The sequence below is a fragment of the Nannospalax galili genome, unplaced genomic scaffold (assembly GCF_000622305.1).
Source record: "Nannospalax galili isolate Female #2095 unplaced genomic scaffold, S.galili_v1.0 scaffold154, whole genome shotgun sequence".
In the NCBI taxonomy this organism is placed as follows: Eukaryota; Metazoa; Chordata; class Mammalia; order Rodentia; family Spalacidae; genus Nannospalax; species Nannospalax galili.
Window position 1 is genome coordinate 325,797 of NW_008335281.1, and position 22,511 is coordinate 348,307.

General features: G+C 38.5%; 1 protein-coding gene across 1 annotated transcript in view; it reads right to left on the reverse strand.

Moving 5' to 3' along the window:
• Positions 1-22,511, reverse strand: part of Utrn (utrophin) — a gene marked incomplete in the record, with an annotated part of 557,450 nt that overhangs the window by 227,294 nt on the left and 307,645 nt on the right.

The following is a 22,511-nucleotide window of genomic DNA, read 5'->3' on the forward strand; positions in this document are numbered from 1 at the left end:
CAGTTCAGAGAGCAACACAGAATGAAGATGCTTTTTCTAAAGCATGCATTTTGGGGACAGAGTCAAGGAAAAGCTATGAAGCTAGACACTGAGAAGCAGCACAATGCTCAGCAGCACAGCAGAACTTCCAAAAGCCATGCCCTGCTGGAAAGCTTCGGGGATAGAAATGAATAATTCCAGCTGATATTTTTAGCAGGTGGGAGTTTACATATTTCAAAGAATGGTCTTCTGGGAGCCAGAGACATGGCTAAGCAGTTAAGAGCACTGACTGCTCATGTCATGCAAACAACCCAGGTTCAAATCCCAGCACACACATGGTGGCTAAGAACCATCAGTAACTCCAGTTCCAGAGGATCAGATAGCCTCCTCTTCTGACCTCCATGGGCACCACACAACATGGGTGCACTTACATATATGCAATGCAGGCAAAATAGATATGAAATAAAAATAATCAATAAAAAATTTTTAAATGGGCTCCTGAGGCTGGAGAGATGGCTCAGTGGTTAAGAGAATGCTCTTGACCTCTTGCAGAAGACCCAGGTTCAGTTCCCAGCACCCACATGATGGGTAACAAACATCTATAACTCCAGTTCCAGGGGTCTGACACCTTCAAAGAATGGGCTGGGCTGTGTTGTTCAGTGATAAAAGAGAGCTTAATACACATAAAGTCCTGGCTTCAATACCTGGAAAAAATATTTTAAAACGAATCAAATATTTAAAAAGGGGGGACAAGGCTATCACTGTCCTCCCAAAAGTGTAATAATGAAAGAATGCTTTGTGAACTTAGATTTAAAAAGAAGATGGCACTGAGATATAAGTATAAGAGATGAATAAAATCAGGTTAAAAGTCATGGTTATATACACCCAAAGATTGAAAGCAGAGGTACTTGTTAACCAACATTCACAACAGTCCTGTCTGTCATAGCAGCCAAGAGGTAGAAACAACCCAACCACAGATGAAACAGAAGCTAAATGTATTATAAACATAATGGAACACTATTCAACTATAAAAAGGAAGGAAATTCTGACATAATCAGGATAAACTCTGAGGACATTATGGTAATAAAAAAAAAAGAGTCACAAAAGACAACTATTATGTTTTCCCATTATATGTGCGGTACTTACTGTGATTACACTGAGAAGTGTGGGATACAGAATGAATGTTACCAGGGACTGGCATCAGAGGGGTTATTATACCATAGGTAGAAAATGAAAAAGTTCTATAAACACTGGCAACAGCTGCACAGCACAGTTAAAATACTTAATACCACTGACATGTACATTTAAAAATAGTTAAAATTCCTTATTTTATATTTTGCATATTTTAACCCAATTTAAAAAAAAAAAACAGATATGGTAGTAAAGTTCTATAATCCCAGGACACAGGAGACTAAGGCAATAGGGTTATGAATGTGAAGCCAGCCTGAGCTACACAAGACCCGATCTCCAAAACACTCACAACTAAAGATGCAGCTCAGTGGTAGAGCACTTACCTAACATGTAAAAACAAACTTGACATTCTCCAGGCAACAACTTCAGGATTGGGGAGGAGCCAACAGGCAGCTGTAGCCATGTGAAAACCCATTCCAAATCTCTACATTTTCTTAGGCAGAATGATTTTTTTTAACTTTTAAGAAAATTTTTATTTATTACTTTTATTTTATGTGTATGTGTGTATTGTCTGCATGTAGGTAAGTGTCGTGCAATGCCTGCAGAGGAAAGAAGAGGCTATCAGATCCCCTGGGACTGGAGTTATGGACAGTTGTTAGCTGCCACATGGGTGTTGAGATTCGAACCAGGTCTTTTGTAAGAACAACCAGTGTTCCTAACCACTATACCATCTCTCCAGCCCCTAGGAAGAATGATTTTAAACCCATGGAAATGTCTTGAAAGTGGAATAAAATAGAATAAAAGTACACAAAGCAGGGGCTGAAAGCAGACTCGTGTTTGAAGTTGGAATGCCATTTGTGTTTGTTGTAGTCAGGCTTTTATTACAATAACAAAATACCTGGGATAATAAACTCATGACAAGAGAAGGTTTATTTTAGCTCACAGTTTTGAAAGTTCTGGTCCATGACTGATTATCCCCATTGCTCTGGGCCTATGGTGAGGTGGCACTTTGTGAAGGGACTGCAGGATGGAACAAATGCCCTTGTCTCACAGCCAACAAGCAAAAGAGAGCAAAGAAGAGGCTGGACTCCCACAAATACTCTCCAGGGAAGGCTTCAGCCTCCAAAGGCTTCCTGTGGGGCCCTAGTTTTTAAACTTTGACAGCTCCCAACAGGACCACCAAGGGGACCAAACCCGTAACAGGCAGACCTTTGGGAGTATTCAAGATCCAAACAATGGCAGGATATTAATAGTCTGGTGCTGGAAGAGCAGAAAGAGGGCTCTCAGATTTAGGAAAAACTGGAGTGGTATCTTGTGATCACAAACCCTCAAGATCCTTCTGAAAGTCACAGGAGGCAAATCCCACCTATTACTGACCCTGGGCTAAGGAGTTTTTTAGGCATCTGTTAAGATAATTTTTGTAGTGTCATGCTAAATAAATTGAAAAGGTGGAAAATAATAGAGTGCTTTATAAAGTCAAACTGAGTTTTCATTAAATATTTTAAATAAGCACTCACCACTTATTAGCATGTATTTTAATTAAAAGTGTTCCAAGTCTGTATTTGCTTTACTTTAAAAACTGTGAGATTGAAAATGAACTACTGATCACCATCAGGCCCTAATTTCCATGACATAGTTATATTAATACTGTCTGAAAAGAAACTTGTTTGCTTAGTTTAGGACCAACAGAATATTTTTTATTTCCTCTCTCAATTTCACTTCCAGAAGTAGAGACTATAAAATCTCCAATTTTGTTTATATTCTCAAAATAGCTAAACATGAGCCCATGCTGCTCAATACTCTTATCATAGAAAGAGGAAGGTGACATATATTACACTCAACTGACTTGAAGAAGCAGGAATAACCTTAGCTAAGATGTACACTCAGCTTGGTTCCATGCAGTGTAAAGTTGGTTCCAGTAAGTAGCAGGGAACTGAAGGCCATAAGAGGACATATTCAGGGCAAGCTTATTCAGAAATGTTTTTATTATATATGCCCTCACAAATTTGGTAGCCTTTCATTGAAAACAAACACACTAATTCATCCATCCGAGCCCTGCGGCCCCTTAGCAGTCTCCTCTGAGAAATCTGAGTAAATTTCATTGCAGTGATTTTAGATCAGTACCAGTGATAAGCCAGAAACAGACAAAATGCCTTCTTAGCAAAGTTCAAGTTTTCAATTCTGATCCCTCAGTCAATAAGTCACAGGAATCAAATACACAAATAAACACCATGCAGATGAGCCCATCAAATTTCTCTATGGAAAGTTGAAACCATAAAATCAGAATCAAAAATAATCTAATAAGATAGTTTTTCATATGCCAAGTAGCCTGGAGGGATATTTGAATGATCTGATGAATGTGGAATATATTTTTCCCTAAGAAATCTACTCCTCATTGCTTGATAGCTGGCCTGGCAGATGGGACGTTTACTGTGGCTTTTCTTTAATGGAAACTACCTTTGTCTCTGTGCTCCATGCTCAGTTATATCCACTGACCTCTGTCTGTGTGCCATCTCAACATTTTTCCCAAGTATATATTCCAACTGGAACCACACCCTAATATTTTATTGAGAACTTTATCTAGTGCTGTGGAAACTGAAGTGGAGTTTCAGAAGCAGTTATTTTCCCTCTGCTGAGGCCTCTCCCAAACTGGAAACACATTTATTCTTTCCTAAAAAGAAATCTCTCAGCTCCATTACCCCCTCAATGTATTCATGGTTCTTGGTTTCATCATCAGAAAATATCCATATTCATTGCCTCATCTAGTACAGACCCTGGGTCTGAGTTTCAGAGCTCTCTACTCTGTGGACTCCTGAAGAGTTGATTCCTACACCTATCTTATAGGGCCTGCAAGACATCTCTCCTGGAGGGTTGGCATAGCCACCAAAATCAGGACGAATTCACAAGTCACCCTCACCCCCCCCTTCTCACTGTCCCCTGTGCCCAGCTCTGGCCAAACTCAGCCTGGTAAACATCTTTCCAATCACCCTCTGGTCTTCCAAACTGGAATTCTGGAACACATCTCCAATGTTCCCCCATTCCCTGTACACAGCCCTGCTAACCAGATCTTGGCCACTACTATACACCAATTCTCATTCCTTGTACACAGCCCTGCTAACCAGATCTAGGCCACTAATATACACCAATTCCAAGTGCCCAAATCTACGCCTGCTGTTTAGTATTCCTAACATTCCTGTTCTTTAGCTATTCAGTGATTTTTGTCTGATTTACTAGCTATGTCTGGGCCTCTCCTTCTTCTGTATAGTAGTGTTCTGACTTGATACACAGTCATTAAGTTAACCTTCCTAAAGCTCTGTGGTACCCTCTTTCACTTAAAGACCTTTGGTTATGTCCAAAAGTCTAGAAACAAGTTTAAATTCTTTGCCTGGCATGGTGGCACATGCCATTAATACCAGCACTTGGGAGGCAGAGGCAGGCAGATCTCTGTGAGTCGAGGCCAGCCTGGGGCTACAGGGAGACCCTGTCTCAAAAAAAAAAAAAACAAAAAAAAACAGAGAAACCCCCAAATTCTTTGATAGGACCTCTCAGTCTCAGGTAATCTGACCTAACTCTACCTTTCTACTCTTATTTCTTGCTATTGGCCAAACACTGGCTTCTTCCCATTCCCAAGCCATTAAACAACCGCCCCACATACCTCAGCCCTTATGAACCTTTCCTTCTCTTCCCCACTTCACTGCCTTTCCTTCCTCATCCACCCGTTTCCATACTTAGGAACCCAACAGGCAAAAATCACCAGATTACCAATTTTCCCTACTACAAACACTGTCCCTCAGTGTTTCTGATCTGGATTACTTACGACTCTGCTGCTGTTTTTCAATAAACACCTCATTCTATCAGCTTTCCCTCACAGCTAAAAAGACAGTTTGCCCTCTCAAACTCCAGAGTCTATTAAAGGCATTGTATGATTTTTCATTTTTCTGTCTTTCTATACCTCACCAAATGCAATATAATGTCTCCAAGACATATACAATAACTACTCTTATTGAGAGATGTGAACAGATTTCATGAATAATCATTCTTTAAAAAAGAAAGACAATTGGGGCTGGAGAGATAGCTCAGCGGTTAAGAACACTGGTTGTTCTTGCAGAAGACCTAGGTTCAAATCTCAGCACCCACATGGCAGCTAACAACTGTCCATAACTCGAGTTCCAGGGGATCTGACAGCCTGTTCTATCCTCTGCAGGCACTGCACGACACGGGTGCACTTATCTACAAGCAGGCAATACATACATACACATAAAATAAAAAATAATAAATATTTTTTTAAAAAGAGAAAAAAAAAGCTGGGTGTGGTGGCACATGTCTTTAATCCAAGTACTCTAGAGGCAAAGGCAGGTGGATTTCTGTGTGATCAAGGCCAGCCTGGTATACATAGTGTGTCCTGGGCCAGCTGGCACTACAGGGAGACCCTGTCTCAAAAGACCAAAAAATAAAATAAAATAAAATAAAATAAAATAAAATAAAATAAATAAGTAAAAAAGAAAAAGAAAAAAAGAACAGGCCTTGAAATCTACAAAACACTGACAAAGTGAGAAATGAACTGGGAATATTGAAAAATGAATATGGTTTCTACTTCTACAAGCTCAAGGTTCCCTAGAGCTAAATTTCGTCTTTGTGAGGAAACATATTTAAAAGGTCCATTTCTAGATAAAAGCTTGTAAATGTTCATGTTCATTTCTCCTGGGATTAGGTGATGAAGCATCATAATACAGATGCTTTCTCATATACCACAAAGTACAGGAGAAAAAAAAACAATTATCAGTTCATCAAAAAATACAAATCAGAGTATTCATATTTGGTTATTATTCTTAAATTTGATGTCATCATTTACATACTATAGAACACATCTGTTACTAAGATAAAACACTAACTCAGTGGTAGACATAGGGATCATATTACAAGTATGTAGAAATAAAAATAGAAGTCATTCAACTTGTTATTGATTAAAATTTTGTGAAAATATGATAACTAATGAACACAATGAGTACTTACACTAATATAAATCTGCCAAATCAGCAAAAGCAAGCAAGAGCTTTAAATAAACATAATGCCCCAAACTGAAGCAGATTGGAGGGAAGGGAATACGAAGAACAGGAGGATAAGAAAGAATGGAGAAATTGATAAAGCAAAGGGAGAGAGCGACCACAGGGAAGAGGAGCAGTATTGTTGGCACCTTCTAGATACTTCAGCTTACACGTTCCCTTAGGGACACTTGCCATGAAACAAAATAATACTTATTACACTTTCAAAAGATGTTCTCAGAGAGCAAAGACACAGTGATGGCTGATGTATTAAGGGAATCTGATTTATGAATACCATGAGAATAAATGTAGCTTTCCTCAAGTGTCAGACAAAGACTACTGTTTCAGGTTCACAGACTATATGATGATTACTGAAATTATGGAAAGACTCTCTATTAGCTGTCAAGGAGGGAACATGCAAAGGCAAGAAAATAAATTCACGGTAATGGGCAAGGTGCTAGATTAATAATATAAAGCACTGAGTGTGGCGGCTCACTTTAGGACAAGTAGAGTGTCTGAGTCAAGTAAAGCCCACAGCTCACCCAACCTCTAGCAGGGAAAGCAGACTTTCATGTAACACAGAGATGGTCTACAGATGAAACAGAGCAAGAAGATCAGTGCTAAACCAATGGAGGGTGAGATGCCGCCGCTCGGCACTGCGTCCACTTCAGCATGTGGAGTGCGGAAGTTTAACACCTCCCAAATAATACATCTTAAAGAGCATCTACTTGCTGTTTAGAAACACTGCTTTGTCAAAATGCTTAAAAACAAAACAAAACAAAACTAATACGGAAGCACACAAGTGTTCCAACTAAGCAGATGGCGCCTTTATTATAACAGGGACAGGAGCTAAAAGGGCAGCCACATCCACACCCAGATTTACTCACTTCAGCATTAGCGTTAAGGGAACCCATACTGGAGAAAAATATATTAGACAATAAAATCCAAATGGAAGGTTTAGCGGCACAGGTGGGTACTTTAAAATGATTTAAATGAACTGGCACTTAGTGACAATATTTTCCATTCTGTAATCAAGGCCAAGTAAGCCCAGCTCAACATAAGCAGAAAGCGTCTAAAGTGTACCAGTCATACAGGGGGAGGCCCAGATATAACACTCACTCAAGGGGTGGGTACAGGGGAAGAGAAAGAGGGAGAGGGAGAGGGATAGAAGACAGACAGACAGATGGACTCATAGGCACATTACAGATCTGATAGAAAGTTCTGGCCCAAGGCATGTCCACATTTAATACATATGGTGAGACACTCCAAGTTTAAAGATAGACTGCCCTTCCTGGGTAGTCTAATGTTGGAAACCCACATGATTTTAAAGTGCTTCTTTATTTCTAACTCAATTATAATATAAACACTAATTCACAAGCACGCTCAGGACTGGCAGAGATCTTCAGAGGTCAATTTTAAGATTTCTTGGGCCAGAGAGATGGTTCAGCAGTTAAGAGCACTGGCTGTTCTTGTAGAAGATCCAGGTTCAAATCCCAGCACCCACATGACAGCTAACATTTGTCCATAACTCCAGTTCCAGGGTACCCAACACCCTGTCCTCCGCAAGCACTGTATGACATGGGTGCACTTACACACATGCAGGTATAACATTCATACAGATAAAATAAAAATAAATATATATATATATTTTTTTTAAAAGAGTTCTTCTCTCTGTGTAGTCCTCCTAACTTCATCTTCTCTGCATCATGCACTAGGATGAGTAGTGTGTGATATTTCATATTTTGGTACATTTTGACAAAATCAACAAAATTCCAGAGCAATTTCCCATAGATACAAGGAACTACATGTAGAATAAGGAACCTGTTCACCACTGACATTTCACAGGGACATTAACACCTTTTCCCACAGAGATACTTGGCAATTTTAAAGGCATACTGGACCCCCACCTCCATATTCTGGTTTAAGAGGCCGTAAAGTTGTATTCTACCTCATTAAATAGTCATTCCACTTCGTCTTATGATTAGTGATATTTCCAGACTGAACAAGTTGGTAAGTGGTGTTCTCAAATGGTAATGGCATCATATATAAAGCAGAAAGCTCTACTTAAATGCTAAATAATCCTACTGCCTTAAAAAAGTATTTTCCTTTATTAATGAATAAGAAATTGTGGCTATACTTCTATTGATTAATTTTAAAAATTAGTAATTACAGTGCAAATGTTGGTCACGATATTGGCGAAATAATAAACCATGAATGTTTCATCAATGTGATATGAAGTGGCTGGACTTATTTAATCTCACAGATAGCAAATCTGCAATATTCAACTAAGACCTTGAGGGAGTCACAGCTTTAAACTTACAGTGATTGTGAAGCAATTATATTTAATATAATGGGCTATTTGCTAAGTGTCAACAAAATCAAATGGTTCTATTTTAAAAGACTGACTAATCATATCAAGAACAGTATATGCTCAATTTAGTTCTCATCTTTAAATGGGACCTTCTTCAAAAAGTGAAAATTATGACAGGAGGACCCCAAAACTTATTAAACATTATACCTAATTATATCATTTTAAGTGTTTTAGTGTAAATAAAACATATTTGGTAAAATCTGACTGGTTTTAGCTATTATGCATTTGATGATCCATCACCAATGGTTAATTTTAACAAATACATCATATAAGCAATAAAGTATTTTAATTTCCAAATACTAAACAATTATGACCCAGGAAATAAAATGAGCAAAGTGCTCATCATAGTGCTTGATACACAGTAGAAGCAAAAACAAATGTTGATCAAATGAATGAATAACACACCGGTAAAGGAAATGGAAATGGGGTTCACTTTATATAACTTATTTATTCATTACTTTAAAACTAATTTCTATTTTATTTATTATTATTGTGTGTGTGTGTATGTGTGTGTGTGTGTGTGTGTGTGATGTTCTACAGGCCTGTGTGTGCCATAGCACACATGTGGAGGCCAGAGGACAATTTTCGCAAGAGTCGTGGCTCTCTTTACCTCATGACTGCCAGGGATGAAACTCGGGTCACCAGCCTTGGATGGCAAGCACTTTTGTCCAATGAGGCATCTCACAGTTTTTTCAAACAGCATCTTGCTGTACAACCTATTCTAGCCTTCAACTCACAATCCTCCTATCCCTGCCTATCTAGTGCTGAATTATAGGTGCTTGCCATCTTGTGCAGCATAAAATCTTTTGATTGACTATTGATTGCCAAATGATTGGAGGCAAACAGATTTTTGAGCACCTTTTCAAACCATAATGTCTTTTAGTCTGTAGTCAAAGTACAGTTGGTAATCCCTTGTATTTTATTTATAGCGAATACAGAGAAGTATAACCTCAATTGAAGCTGAAGACTGGCTTGTGGCAGGATAGGCTTACAAACTGAAGAAATGTTTGTGAGGGAATAGCGTACTCAAGGGGACACTACCAAGCAGTATCAATGATTAAAAATGAGTCTAATTTTTAAAATGGAAAGAAAGCTATTATCCCACCACATTTCTAAACTTGGAACTAGTGTGGCACTACAGAGGAAGGATGAAATTTCCAACTGGTGTCCCAAAGCTTCTTTTCCAGCATATGACAATGACATTAAAAATTATTACCCTAATTATATCTAAAATACTAACAGATGGCTTATCTGAATGGTTGCTGTAGCTTTTAATTTAGTTTGCAGAAAAGATAGATCCATCTTTTGAATTACAATGTAGGTGCATTAACACCCATATGTATGCTCTCTTCAAAGTGCCAATGTGCAATTTGCAAGCCTTTAAAGACACAGTCAAAGTAAGATATTTCCCTTGGGCCTGCTAAATCCAGGGACAGAGCTCTGATCATCTTCAGAAATGGTGGGGCAGTAGACTTCAGACAATTCTCCCTAAGCTCTCAAGAAAGCTTGGAGTGGCACTGAGTGGGTGACAAGGAATTTGAGATGATGCTCCTCTGCAACTATCTCCCAGTTGAACAGTAGCTTGATGCAGCTTATTAAAAGCAAGATGATTATGGGTCAACAACCCCACCGTGTGAAACAGAACTGAGGGACTTTTACGAGGAGCTGAACAAAAAGACACATCTCTAAAGAGAAGCCCACAACTGTCTTGAAATTAGCTGAAAGCACACAGGGGCCAAGTTCACTGTAAAGCAAACTCAAGGTTGATCAATCCTAGAGTTTACACACAAAGCACAGCCAAAATGTCTTCAGGCAGGAAGAGGTAAAGCAAATGCATCCCAGTACCCATGGCTTGGGCCTTGGCACTCCAGGGGATGAGTATTTAAAAACATAAATTATTGATGAAGAGTAAGTAGCTGCAAAGGTAAGTCTGGGTACCAACCCAAGGTGACTTACTGCTTCAAACTTCCAGCTATACCTGTTTGAACATATCAACTGTCTATTTTGCCTTGTGCTCACCAAAGTAACAAGGTAGTGGATCTATTAAGCCAAAAGTGGATTCAAATCATTAACTTACAACATGTGGAAAGATAGAGGACAGAGCATCGTCCTGGCCAATCCCAATGAAAATTATCCTCTGATCTCTCAAAAGATCATTTATTGATCCTGAACATAGCCAGGAGTATAACAGTATTGTGGAATGAGTTTGGTTTGAAAAATCAGTAATGCAGGGTCTGAAATGAATTCACAGTGCTTGATTCAATAAGAAATTTCTTTTTTTTTTTCTTTTTGAGACAGGATCTCCCTGTAGCCCCAGCTGACCTGGAACTTGCTATGTAGACCAGGCTGGCCTCAAACTCACAGAGATCCGCCTGCCTCTGCCTCCCAAGGGCTGGGATTAAAGGTGTGCACCGCCACACCCAGCCAGAAATTTCTTTTCAATAGTCAAAGGTGAAGGAACCTTGGCTGAAAGCCACAAAGAGTCCTCCAGATGCCTCACAGCTTTCTTCACCAGGTAGTAGACACTGGCTGTGACAAAGCCCACCTGGAAGAGAGCCTGGCAGGGAAAGCAGGCTTACAGGCTTACAGTTCACAAGTGCACAACTGGCCTAGGTCAAAGATCTCATTCAACAGGCCAGTGGGGACGTGATTTGCAAAAACTAAAGAACGTTCTTTAAAAAAAAAGAAAAAAAAATATTTGGGATTATTTTTCCAGACAATATCAAATAACTAGAGTAATGCAGATAAAAATCAAAGTAAAAAATGTTTACTTTGGTAATTTTATGTGAACTTCACCTCTGTCTACTAATCTTTTAAAGAAAAGGCTACCAATGAAAAATCTGTGAAAGAAAAATGCAAGCTTTGAAGCAACCACTGATGCACGGTTGGTGAAGAAACAAGCCTAAGTGATTGCCAATGTTTGCTGCTGTGAATTATTACAGCTTGTGGATTAAACAAAGGATTTGCTAATAGTTATTTTTCTTACCTGCATGACTTGATTTTATCATTTGAAGGTATCTGATAAACTGTCTTTATATGCTAGTCCCAAACCTTGCTTTATTAAGTAGTTCTTAAGTAGCAATGCTAATTATAGGTAACAGAATTATTAAAATAATAGTTCAGAATTGTTATTTCTTAAATAGCTTGATTTCACCAATAGATGTTGTGCCTAGTTATGCTGAAACCGAGTTAAAGAAGGGTAAAATATTACACACACATCAGTGCCCAATGCTTTTACTGAGCAGTAATTGTTACATGGAGATGAATGAAAACTGTCCCTGGGCAGGTGCAGTGATGCATGCCTACTGTGGTAAGAATGTTTACAGTTTACCATGTGGCTTGAATGTAGTAAGCCAAAGATACAGGAATGATTTGATAAACAAAACAGCATCAAAAACAGGTCAGAAGCAAAGAGATGCTCTCAGGATTACATGCGATGGATAAAGGGGTTTGGATTTTATTCTAAGTACCAAGAGACCAGAGTATTTTAGACAGAACACCTGGTTTATGCTTCTGGAAGATGAGTGGTGTCCTGAGAAGGTAAATGTAGGACAGTCCTAACAAACAAAACCAGAAACAAAACTTAAAAGGCTACTGTATTTGTCCAGTTAAAATGGCATAGCTTTGGCTGATTAGCAATGGAGATGGAAAAATGATTGATTCAGAAAACACTTCTGGGGTGCTGGAAAGATGGCTCAGTGGTTAAGAGCACCAGCTTCTCCTGCAGAAGAGCTGGGTTCAGAAGGCAGCTATGCTCACCACTATACCACCAATGACTCGAGAGTGGGGTTCAATTCCCAGTATCCACATGGCACCTAACAACCTACCGTAACTCCAGTTCCAGGGGATGCACCGCCCTCTTCTGGCCACCATGAGCACTCCAGGACACAGGTGCACTTACATACATGCAGGCAAAACACTCATATGCATGAAATAAAAATAAATAAATAATTTCTTTGAGAGGATACACTTGTGGGACTGAGGAGATGGCTCAGTGGAAAAGACACTGGCAAACAGAAGCATGAGAACCTGTATTTAAAGCCCCAGAAGCCACACAAAAGCTGGGCAGGCACGGGAGCCCACCTGCTATCCCAGCACTAGGGAAGCAGCAGACACCATGTTCATTGCCAGTGCAGACCACATCGGAGCAGAAAATAAGGTAGGTAAAGAAATGACCAGGCAAGCATTAATCACAGGGGTTTTGTTTGCGGGACAGCATTCATAAACTAATCAGGGATAAACTGTCAGGGCAGGAGGTTCCCAATAGATGTACAAGCAACTGGAAAAAACAAGCATTTGGACTCCTAGGAGACTTTAATGTATAGGCAAAGGAAAACATGCTTATTAACACTCAGAGTTACATGGTCACTTCCACACATGAGAAACTGCATCATTAGCTATTAATATTCATATTGCAATCATGGCAAAATAATATAGGAAATCAGTTCCAGGACACTGCACCATTAAAAGTGTGCATTTTAATAAAATATGTATTTACTGACTCCTCATCAAAACTACAGATCTTGGAGTTTCTTTATATTCCTTCAACAGAAGTATTTTTAAATGTTATAAGCTGTCTTTCAAGAACTAAAAGTTATGGCTGATTTGTAATAGTGTTTCATAATAATTCTGTATTTTCTTCTATATTTCAACTTCTCTATTCCATATCTGATACTCTAATAAATGAACACAAGGAAACAGAGGTACTCCTGGTGATACCTTTTGATAAAAAAATAATAATAAAGTGCTCTAATTTCTGCTTTTGGAATTTCCAAGGTTTCTTAAAGATTCAGATATTGAAAGCCTGAAGTTATCTTTGTTTAATATCAAGACTTGCTTTTAAACCTCTGGAGTAATTAGCATGTAAATAACTTGGAGGGGGTAACTTGGAAAAGCTTGTGTTTCCAACTCTACATGGATGTGTGGATTTACCCATCCTCATATTTAACACTACCAAGCTTTAAAAACAAGAGACTACTTCATTTCCAAGGGCATTAGTGGAGAATCATCCTGAACCAGCATACGTCTGAGAAGCCACCAGCCAAGGGAACAATGCAACATTCAGACTATTTATTCTAGATTTGTTTTGAACTATCATTCATTAGTTCATTCATTCATTTTGCTCAAGAATAAGCAACTAACAAGTGATCATCGCATATCTAACAAAACTGTGATTATTTTATCAGTTTGTACTTAGAAGACTAGCTGACACTAAAACCTAATGGTTAAGGTAAAAAATTCATTAGAAACTGGGTGTGGTAGTGCATGCCTTTAATCTCAACAAGGACAGGCAGAGGCAGGCAGATCTCTGTGACAGCTAGGCTAGCAGGATCTACACAGAAAGTTGCAGACCAGCTGGGGCTACATGGAGATCCTAAAAAAGACCTCAAACAAACAAAAATTTATTAAAGGGATAAGGGAATGGCTCAGTCAATAAATGATTTGCTTCAGAAATACAAGGACCTTAGTTCCCTCCCCAGAAACCATGTAAAAAAAGTACAGTGCCAGGGCTGGAGAGATAGCTCAGGGGTTAAGAACACTGGGTGTTCTTGCAGAAGATCTGAGTTTGAATCCCAGCTCCCACATGGCAGCTAACAACCGTCTGTAATTCCAGTTCCAGGGGATCCGATGCTCTCTTCTGGCCTCAAAGGGCATTGCACGACATGGGTGCACTTACACACACACACACACACACACACACACACACACACACGCAATACATGCATAGACATAAAATAAAAATTTTAAAAAAAGGCCAGGTGCCATGGGGTGCTTCAAATCCCAGCACTAGGAAGGCAGGGACAGGCAGACAGCAAGCCCATGGGGCTTGTTGGCCAAACAGCCTAGTCTAATCAGTGAGTTCCAGGCCAATGAGGGTCCCTGTCCCAAACAACAAATGAAAGGCTCCTAAGGAGCAACACTCTGGTCTCTAACACATACACACATACAGATGCATGCACTCCCACACACACGCACGCACACACACACACACACACAAAACACTAAAGGAAAACACTTCACTGGAAAGCTTCAAGAAATCTACCACTATCTGTCACTATTTTGTTTAATGTTTCTATGTTTTTCACTCATGTTTCTTCTGCATTAGCTCTTCCTACAATTCGCTGATCTTTTCTCTACTTCAGTATTTATATTTTAAGAAAATATTTGAATTTATGTTTTTGTTTGCCACTTGGCCAATGGCTGCTGGGCTTCCTTCCCAGCTCAAATGGGAATTTTGGGAGAGCCAGGTGCTTTTAGTCAAATGTTTCTGCTCTTGTATCCCCAGGATTTGGGAATTAATCTGTGAATAAAAGAACGAATGGAAGAATGAACCAGTGGATGCCCATCCCACAATATGAAGGTTAACCTATTCATTTAAATATAAATTCTCACCTTTAAAAACCATTTTCACTGAAACATGTAGTTTGAACCAAGATCTGGGAATCATGCTATAGACAAATTGTCATGTAAAAAGAAAACTACAGCCACACTGCTGAAAAGAGAGAAAAATAGAATGGGGAGGGAAGGTAAGAGCATGGGAAGTGTGCCCTGAATTACTAGGCAGTAGAGCAAGTAACCACTAGAGGATTGAAAGGTTTCTAGAAACAAGTGCTAAGACTTGGAAATTCAAAACAAAACATGACAAGGTCCTACAGGGAGGCAATTTCATCAGTCCTTGTTCTCTACAAGGTCTCTTTGAGTTAACCTCTGACCTTTCAAGCCACACATAGATTTATGGCACATCGATGTTTGGACAAGACCCCCTTGAAGTTAAATTGCTAAGTACGATCTGTACCCTCACAGCAGTATCCTTCTCTAAGTGTTTGGATACAGGAGCTAAGGCCACCATGACAATGGCACCATAGTAACAAAGAGCCTAAAGGGCACCTACAAGCAGACAAGGAGCCTCTGCTAGTGAGAGCCGCACTCCTCTTGGCAACAAACAGAATGACAATGGCAAGGTAAATGTTAGTATGATTGGAATCTCATCTTCCAGTTTCATTTCTATGGTTAAAAACTGGCTTGGAAAGGATTGAGGTAGAGCACAACACAGAGCGCACTTCATCTAGACTCTCAAGGTCCTGGATTTCATCCCTAGTCCAAGGAAAGGGGAAAGGGAAAGAAAAGGAGGAAAGTAAGTCACTAAAAATTTTGGCTTAGGAAGAAAAAAATTTGGAAAATAATGACATAAAGTTACATACATGTCTTTAATGCAAAATTCTCATCACCTTGAAGAATATGACATATATGATGCAACTCCAAAGGCAGGTATAATGTGCAAATTTTCCAAAGCCCTGGTGCCATACAAGTCACCTTCTAGTACACACTCTCATCCAGAACATGGTTCAATGTGGATCCAGTTGTTAAACACAGGGCCCATATGACAGGGTGGGAAATAGTGCAGCTCATCCCAATATTTCTAGAAGCTTAACTTCTGGCTCAGCACTTACTGTCATACATGACTATTCAGACTCCAAATTTGTGTGTGTACCTTAGTATATAGTCAAATGTTGAACCGTTCAACCAGTGAGTTTCGCCTTTAAAGAGAACATAGATATTTCTCCTTCTTTCATATTAGCATATATTACCTTAAAAAGGCATGGGGGAAGGCAAGAGGAGGGGCCAAGGAAGAATGTAGCACTTCTTTGTTTAACAGAGCACAGTCCTGATGCTTCCTAGAAAACATATTCCCTACAAGTGAGGAATTCTGGGTCAAGAGTCACTATATCCTTCAAAGTACTCCAAAATCTCAAAGCTTCTACTAACATGAATTTCAGGATGGAAAAACATTTAAAAAGTTGTGACAGTGAGACATGAAGAAAATGTGTGTTGCAGATCAGAGGAATTTATAACTCAGAGAGCACCTGAATCAGGTAGCTCAAACTCACAAAGATCCAGTTCAAAAGTGTTGAATAGTATCTTGTTACAATATTTAGAACCCAAACTACTCTGACCAATTGGAAATACAAGGTTTAGCCTCAGATCAATTTGGACAGAAGATCTAAAGGACATTTAAAAAAAATGTAATACAAGTGATTTGTGCAAAAACCAAAGTGGATATTTACTGGAATGAGAAAATGCAAAACTAGAGAAAATATTGAAAATGTCAGTGCATTGTACAGCACTTAAACTGAACATTAGCTAATTTTAATGATTGCTTTCTCCTGCGATCCTGCCAATATTGCCAACAACAGATGTTGTTTCTGAAAATAGTAATTACTGTAGATCCTAGACACCATCTAGCCTGCTCTCCTCTCTCCTTCCCTGCCTCCCACCCTCCATCCTTCTCCCCCACCCATTTCTTTTTATCAGCAACTACATCTGTGCATGTAAATGTCACAGGCTATCTGAAGTTGTGTTTTATGTAGGATGATGTCACTATACAAAAACAAAGAGATCAGTTAAACTCTTTCCCAGTGTCAAGTAGTGTTTTAGAAACATCCTTGAGTAAAAACTTAAGTTCATCAATGACCAGTGATCACTGTGTTGTTACATTTTAGGTGAATAGACTACTACGAGAATTTATTTCCATTAGAGTCTAACATGCAAATGTCCTCAAATTAAAATGTTAAGACATGAAAAAAAAATCACAAAATATATTCTATGAGAATTTCCTGAGATCATTAGTATGAACTTAAGTACACTAACGCGAATGCACAACTTGAAAATTATTCTTCTTAGCTCGCCAACAAAAACATTTACAAAGAAAAACAATAAAGATTCCAAATGAGATTCAAAGGCTATCTGAAATCCTCAAGATAACTGTGCATCTTCATTTCTGAATATTCTAAAAATCAGGAAACTTAGCCTGCATTTATATTAGCAACCTAAAAATAAAGCCTCTCTTTTCATACTTAGTAGTAAGTTTGCTTGCTAGATATAAAAGATAGAAAGTAAAAAATTGTTTTTCACATTGAAGTTAATGAATTCTGAGATGAACTAGGAGAGAATATAGGATTGTAGCCATTTAAAGCAAAAATGACACAATAAATAGACTATTGATTCATTTCTAAGTCATTTTTCTAGAAGTAACTGACAGGTTATCTCTTGCCAAAGAGGACAGGGGAAAGATAATGAGGCAGAGGCATAATAAAAGAAGAATGAAAGCAGGCCTGGAATTGGCTTTTAATTTTTTTAGATATTTTATTTATTATTTTTATTTTACGTGTATAAGTGTTTTGCCTACATGTATGTAAGTGCTCCTGTGTCATGCAATACCCGTGGAGGTCAGAAGAGGCTGTTGGATTCCCTGGAACTGGAGTTGTGAACAGTTGTTAGCGGCCATATGGGTGCTAGGAATCGAACCCAGTTCCTCTGGAAGAGCAGCCAGTGCTCTTAACTGCTGAACATCTCTCCAGGCCCCTGGAACTGGGTTTTGTGTTTTAATGAAACTGAAAAGGAAGATCCATGGACTGTACCTTGCCCAGTAAACTGACAGTTACATTCCATCCTAAATAATCCCATCAGATGTTCCTCAATAACTATTATGTGTGAATGCTGGGCATGAGGGCTGTGATTGTCATGGTACAGCAAGCCTTTGACAGATGTGCTATGACATTTCATTACATGTAAAACTTATTTTTGTCAAAAATTATGTACCATGCTATTCTGTTTAAGACTGTCAGACAATAATGATAAAGTTGGAAAGCACAAAGTTGGAACAAAGGCAGCACAACCAGGCTCAAAAAACAAGGGGCACTGTGAAAGCAGTACCACGGAGGTGCTTTGTTCACAGGGAATTGGAAGGATGTTTTCAGAGCAGTAGTTTTACACAATAGCAAGAGAAAGCCACTGGGGAGTCAAAGACCGGCTACAATGGCTGAACTCTCTTGTAAATAATTACAAGTCTATGCTCAGATGCAATTTTCAGACATTAATGACTTTGGTTTTTGTCTCTTAAAGCCATCAACCCTTGCTATCAAACTATAATATTCAAAACTGAGCAACAGTCACAAAATTTTTTATCCATCATACCAGGATAAAAGTTTCATGACATAGAATTGCACATATTGTGGAAGAATAACTAATTTGTATAAATTTTTTGAGTTAAAAAATAAATAACTGTATTTGTTCAGAGACTTATTACCTTCCACCATGTGGGTCCCAAGGACTGAACTCAGATCATCAGGCTTGGCAGCATATGCCTTTATCCACTGAATCATCTCGCCATAACAAGTGATCTATTATATTCTTGAAGATCAGCCTATGGCTTTATTAAGTATTGCCGTAAGCAGCAATTTTCTATTGTTTCAACTCTATAACACTGATTTCTGATGGCAAGATCATAATAACTAGCATAGGTTACTCAACTTCCCAATTCTTCTCTATAATCCTGTTTGGTCCTTCAGAAAATGATTTGGGAAAGACAACTACAACATTTTTGGGATTCCTTGTATTTTGGTAGGCAGTGTGCTGGATAAGTCCTTGCCATGCATGGTCAGTATACAGACAATGCGCAGAGATATGAATTACTGTCTCTATTGTGTAGATATAGAAAATAGGGCTCATACACCCTGAGTCTGTGTAAAAGTCTCCACCTCCAGCTCTGGAACTATAAGGAAAGAGAGAAGTAGAGGTAAGGATAAAGAAGTGAACATGTCTCATATTCTTGAAGAAGTGAAGTTACTACCACATGCTTATATCACTGCTGTGTTAAATGGACTAGAACTATTGGGAATTAATTAATTTCCTTTAAAAACTTTATTTGTATAATGCTGAGCCATTTTTGTAACTTCTGTCTTTATTTTTATTTTATAGGTGTGTTTTACCTCCATGTATGTATGTGCACTATATATGTACAGTGCCCTTGAGGCCATGGAACTGGAGTTACAAATGGTTGTGTGCTGTCATGTGGGTGCTGGGAACTGACTCAGGTCCTTTACAAGAGTTGCAAGTGCTTGCAGTCACCAAGCTCTCTCTCCAGTCCCATAAACCATTTCTATAGACTACCATTTTTAATAAACAATAGGGATGTCTGATTTTCTTCACTGCATTTGAAATTTTCTACTGTAGAACTGAGTCCCGCTACTAATACCTAAGGTACCATGTGCTTCATAACTTCAGTGATAGAATTGCTTGCTAAGTAATATACAATCCTTATCAACAAACAGACATTAAGCAAGGGTTGAAACAGCAAACAGAGGCATACAAGCTCCAAGGAAATCAGCATTTTGTCACAGACACAGGCCCAGTGAATACTATAAAAATCCTTATAAGGAATCAATGATTGCAACATAAAACTCTCAAATTAACAAGGATTTCAGAATTACAAATTTAAGGCTAACAAGGACAAGGCTAGGGGGTTGGAGATGGCTTAAAGGTTAAGAGCACTTGCTGCTCCTGCAGAGGACCTGGGGTTTGGTTCCCAACACCCACATGGCAGCTAACAACCATTTCTAACTCAAGTTCCATGGGATCTGATGCCCTATTCTGTCCTTCACCGGCACTGCACACATTTGGTGCATTTGTGTGTATGCAGGCAAAATTCTCATACACATAAAATTAAAAAAAAACAAATGGAGGGAGGGAGGGAGGAAGGGAGGAAGGAAGGAAGGAAGGAAGGAGGGAAGGAAGGAAGGAAAAAAGTGAGACTGGCATTCTTACAAAGTGTGTTATAGTGGAACAGCCCTTCTGGAAAATCACCTACCATGTATAACCTTTGATCCATCAAAGTCACCTAAAGAAATATTTCCTAATAAAAACCAATAAGTAAGAATCAGTTATGCAAGATAATTATCAATGAAGTCAAAAATTTAGACAGAAAGAGTCCAATCCAATATTTTAAGATCAAAAATAGGCTAAGAAGGAATGTTCTAGAATACAAGAGTACAATGGAATCCATGCCATTTGGGAAAAAAAGAAGAAACATTAAAATGCTTGTAAAAAAATTGCTAGAAAAAAAACCAACAAAATATTATTTAAGAATGCAAAAGACATTACACTAAATATTATTTCACTGTGTAAAATAAGCTTTACATACACATAATGAAGAATAAAATGAAATAAAATGTTAGTAATATTCCTTTCTGGGAAGCAGAATCAACTTGGTAAGCTTTATTTTCTTCTTCTCTCCTGTATTTTACAAAATAAACTCTTTCTCTTTAATATATCCAGGGATAAAATTGCAAATGCTATATTTAGAACTAATGAAATCTATTTCAATTTGCCAAACAAAATTAAAAGTGATTTGCTATATATACCCATATTAAAAAAAACTAATTTATTATATTTCTTTAGTGCTATAACACAGATTTTTCTAAGTAACATTTTTAATGTGTACATGGGTTTGTATGTGTGTTTGCATATGTGCAGGTACACATGTGTGTGCTCATACATGTGGTGTGTATGTGCATGTTGAGGCCAGAATACAACCTTCAAGATCACTGTCCACCTTGAGACAGTGTCTCAACTGGTGGCCTGAAGCTCACCAATTAGGCTAGAGGGGTTGGCCAGTGACCCCAGGGAACCTCTGGTCTCTGCCTCCCCAGCAGCGGTATTACAGTATATACCACCAAACCCAGCATTTTCACAAGTGCTCTGATCAACGAACTCTCACTCTTGTCCTTGTGAGGTAAATGCTTTACTGACTGAGCCATCCACCACCACTACTACCACCAACACCTATAAAATAATGCCTTTTCGATCTTAGAGAAACCAGCTTAAAATTTAAAAACAAATAAAAGACCCTTCATGTAACAGTTAAGTGACTTTTATGTGATGTAAAACAGTACCGTGGGGCTGGGGTTGTAGCTCAGTGGTAGCAGGTTTACCTAGTATGCACAATGCCTTGGGTTCCATCCTTAGCACAGCACAAATAATGAAAACAAAGTAATAAAATAAAACCATGAAGAATTATTTAAATAAGTACCTTTCTTTCTTCCTTTCAGACCTAATCATCCACCCACTTTCCCATGCACTCAGCAGCTACGTCAAGAAATATATGGGGCAGGTGATTTCTATTGCTGATTTCTGACCTTTACCAAAATGAAAGCATTCAACTGCTCCATGCAGTGCTCTCATCCCTAAATAAGGTTTCTAGTAGGCTGCAATAAATATTTGTTAATTTTGATTTAATTTAAAGAGTAGGGAGGTTAATCAAGAGCAATTAATCAAGAACACAAACTAAATGCTAGAAATAAATAAATACATTTTAAAATCCTCCAACAACTCAGTTATTTCTAGTCTGGCAATATCAGATTCCAGTTCATTTTTGGAAACCAATAAAAAATTGCTACTACAAACCATATCTAATGAATAAGGAACAATGTCATGTTTGAAATATTATATAATTTGGGGGCTGGAGAGATGGCTCAAGAGTTAAGAGCACTGGCTGCCCTTGCAGAGGATCTGGGTTTTATGCACACAAGGTGGTTAGCAACTGTCCACAACTCCAGTTCCAGGGGAATCTGAGCCCTCTTCTGACCTCCATCGGCACTACATGACAAGGGTGCACTTACATATGTGATAGCAATACACTCCTATACATAAAATAAAAATAAAATATTTTTAAAAAGAAATATTATGTAATTTCAGTTTATTTCAGTGTGAAGAATACTAGCTATAATGAGATATAAAACAAACTTATTTGAAAGCCATAGAAACAACAGCTTTGGACACTGGGACAGAAGGACTGCCATGAATTCAAGGCCAGCCTGGGTTCCAGACAGATTGGGCCACAGAGTTGAGTCCTATCACAAAGAAGAAAAGAAAAAAGAGATGGCTCAGTGGGTAAAGGGCTTGCTGTATAAGCATGAGGACCCGAGTTTGGATCCCCAGCACTCTTGTAAAAGCTGGGTGTAGTGGCACATATGTATCTGTAACCCCACAGCTAGGTGATAGAGGAAAAAAGGCTTGTAGGGCAGCCAATCTAGCTGTATTGGTGTACTCTATGCTGAGTAAAAGGCCTTGTCTCGATAAAAATAAAAATAATAATAATAATAATAATAATAATAATAAATTTGTGCTTGATTTAAGGAAGACATTCCAAA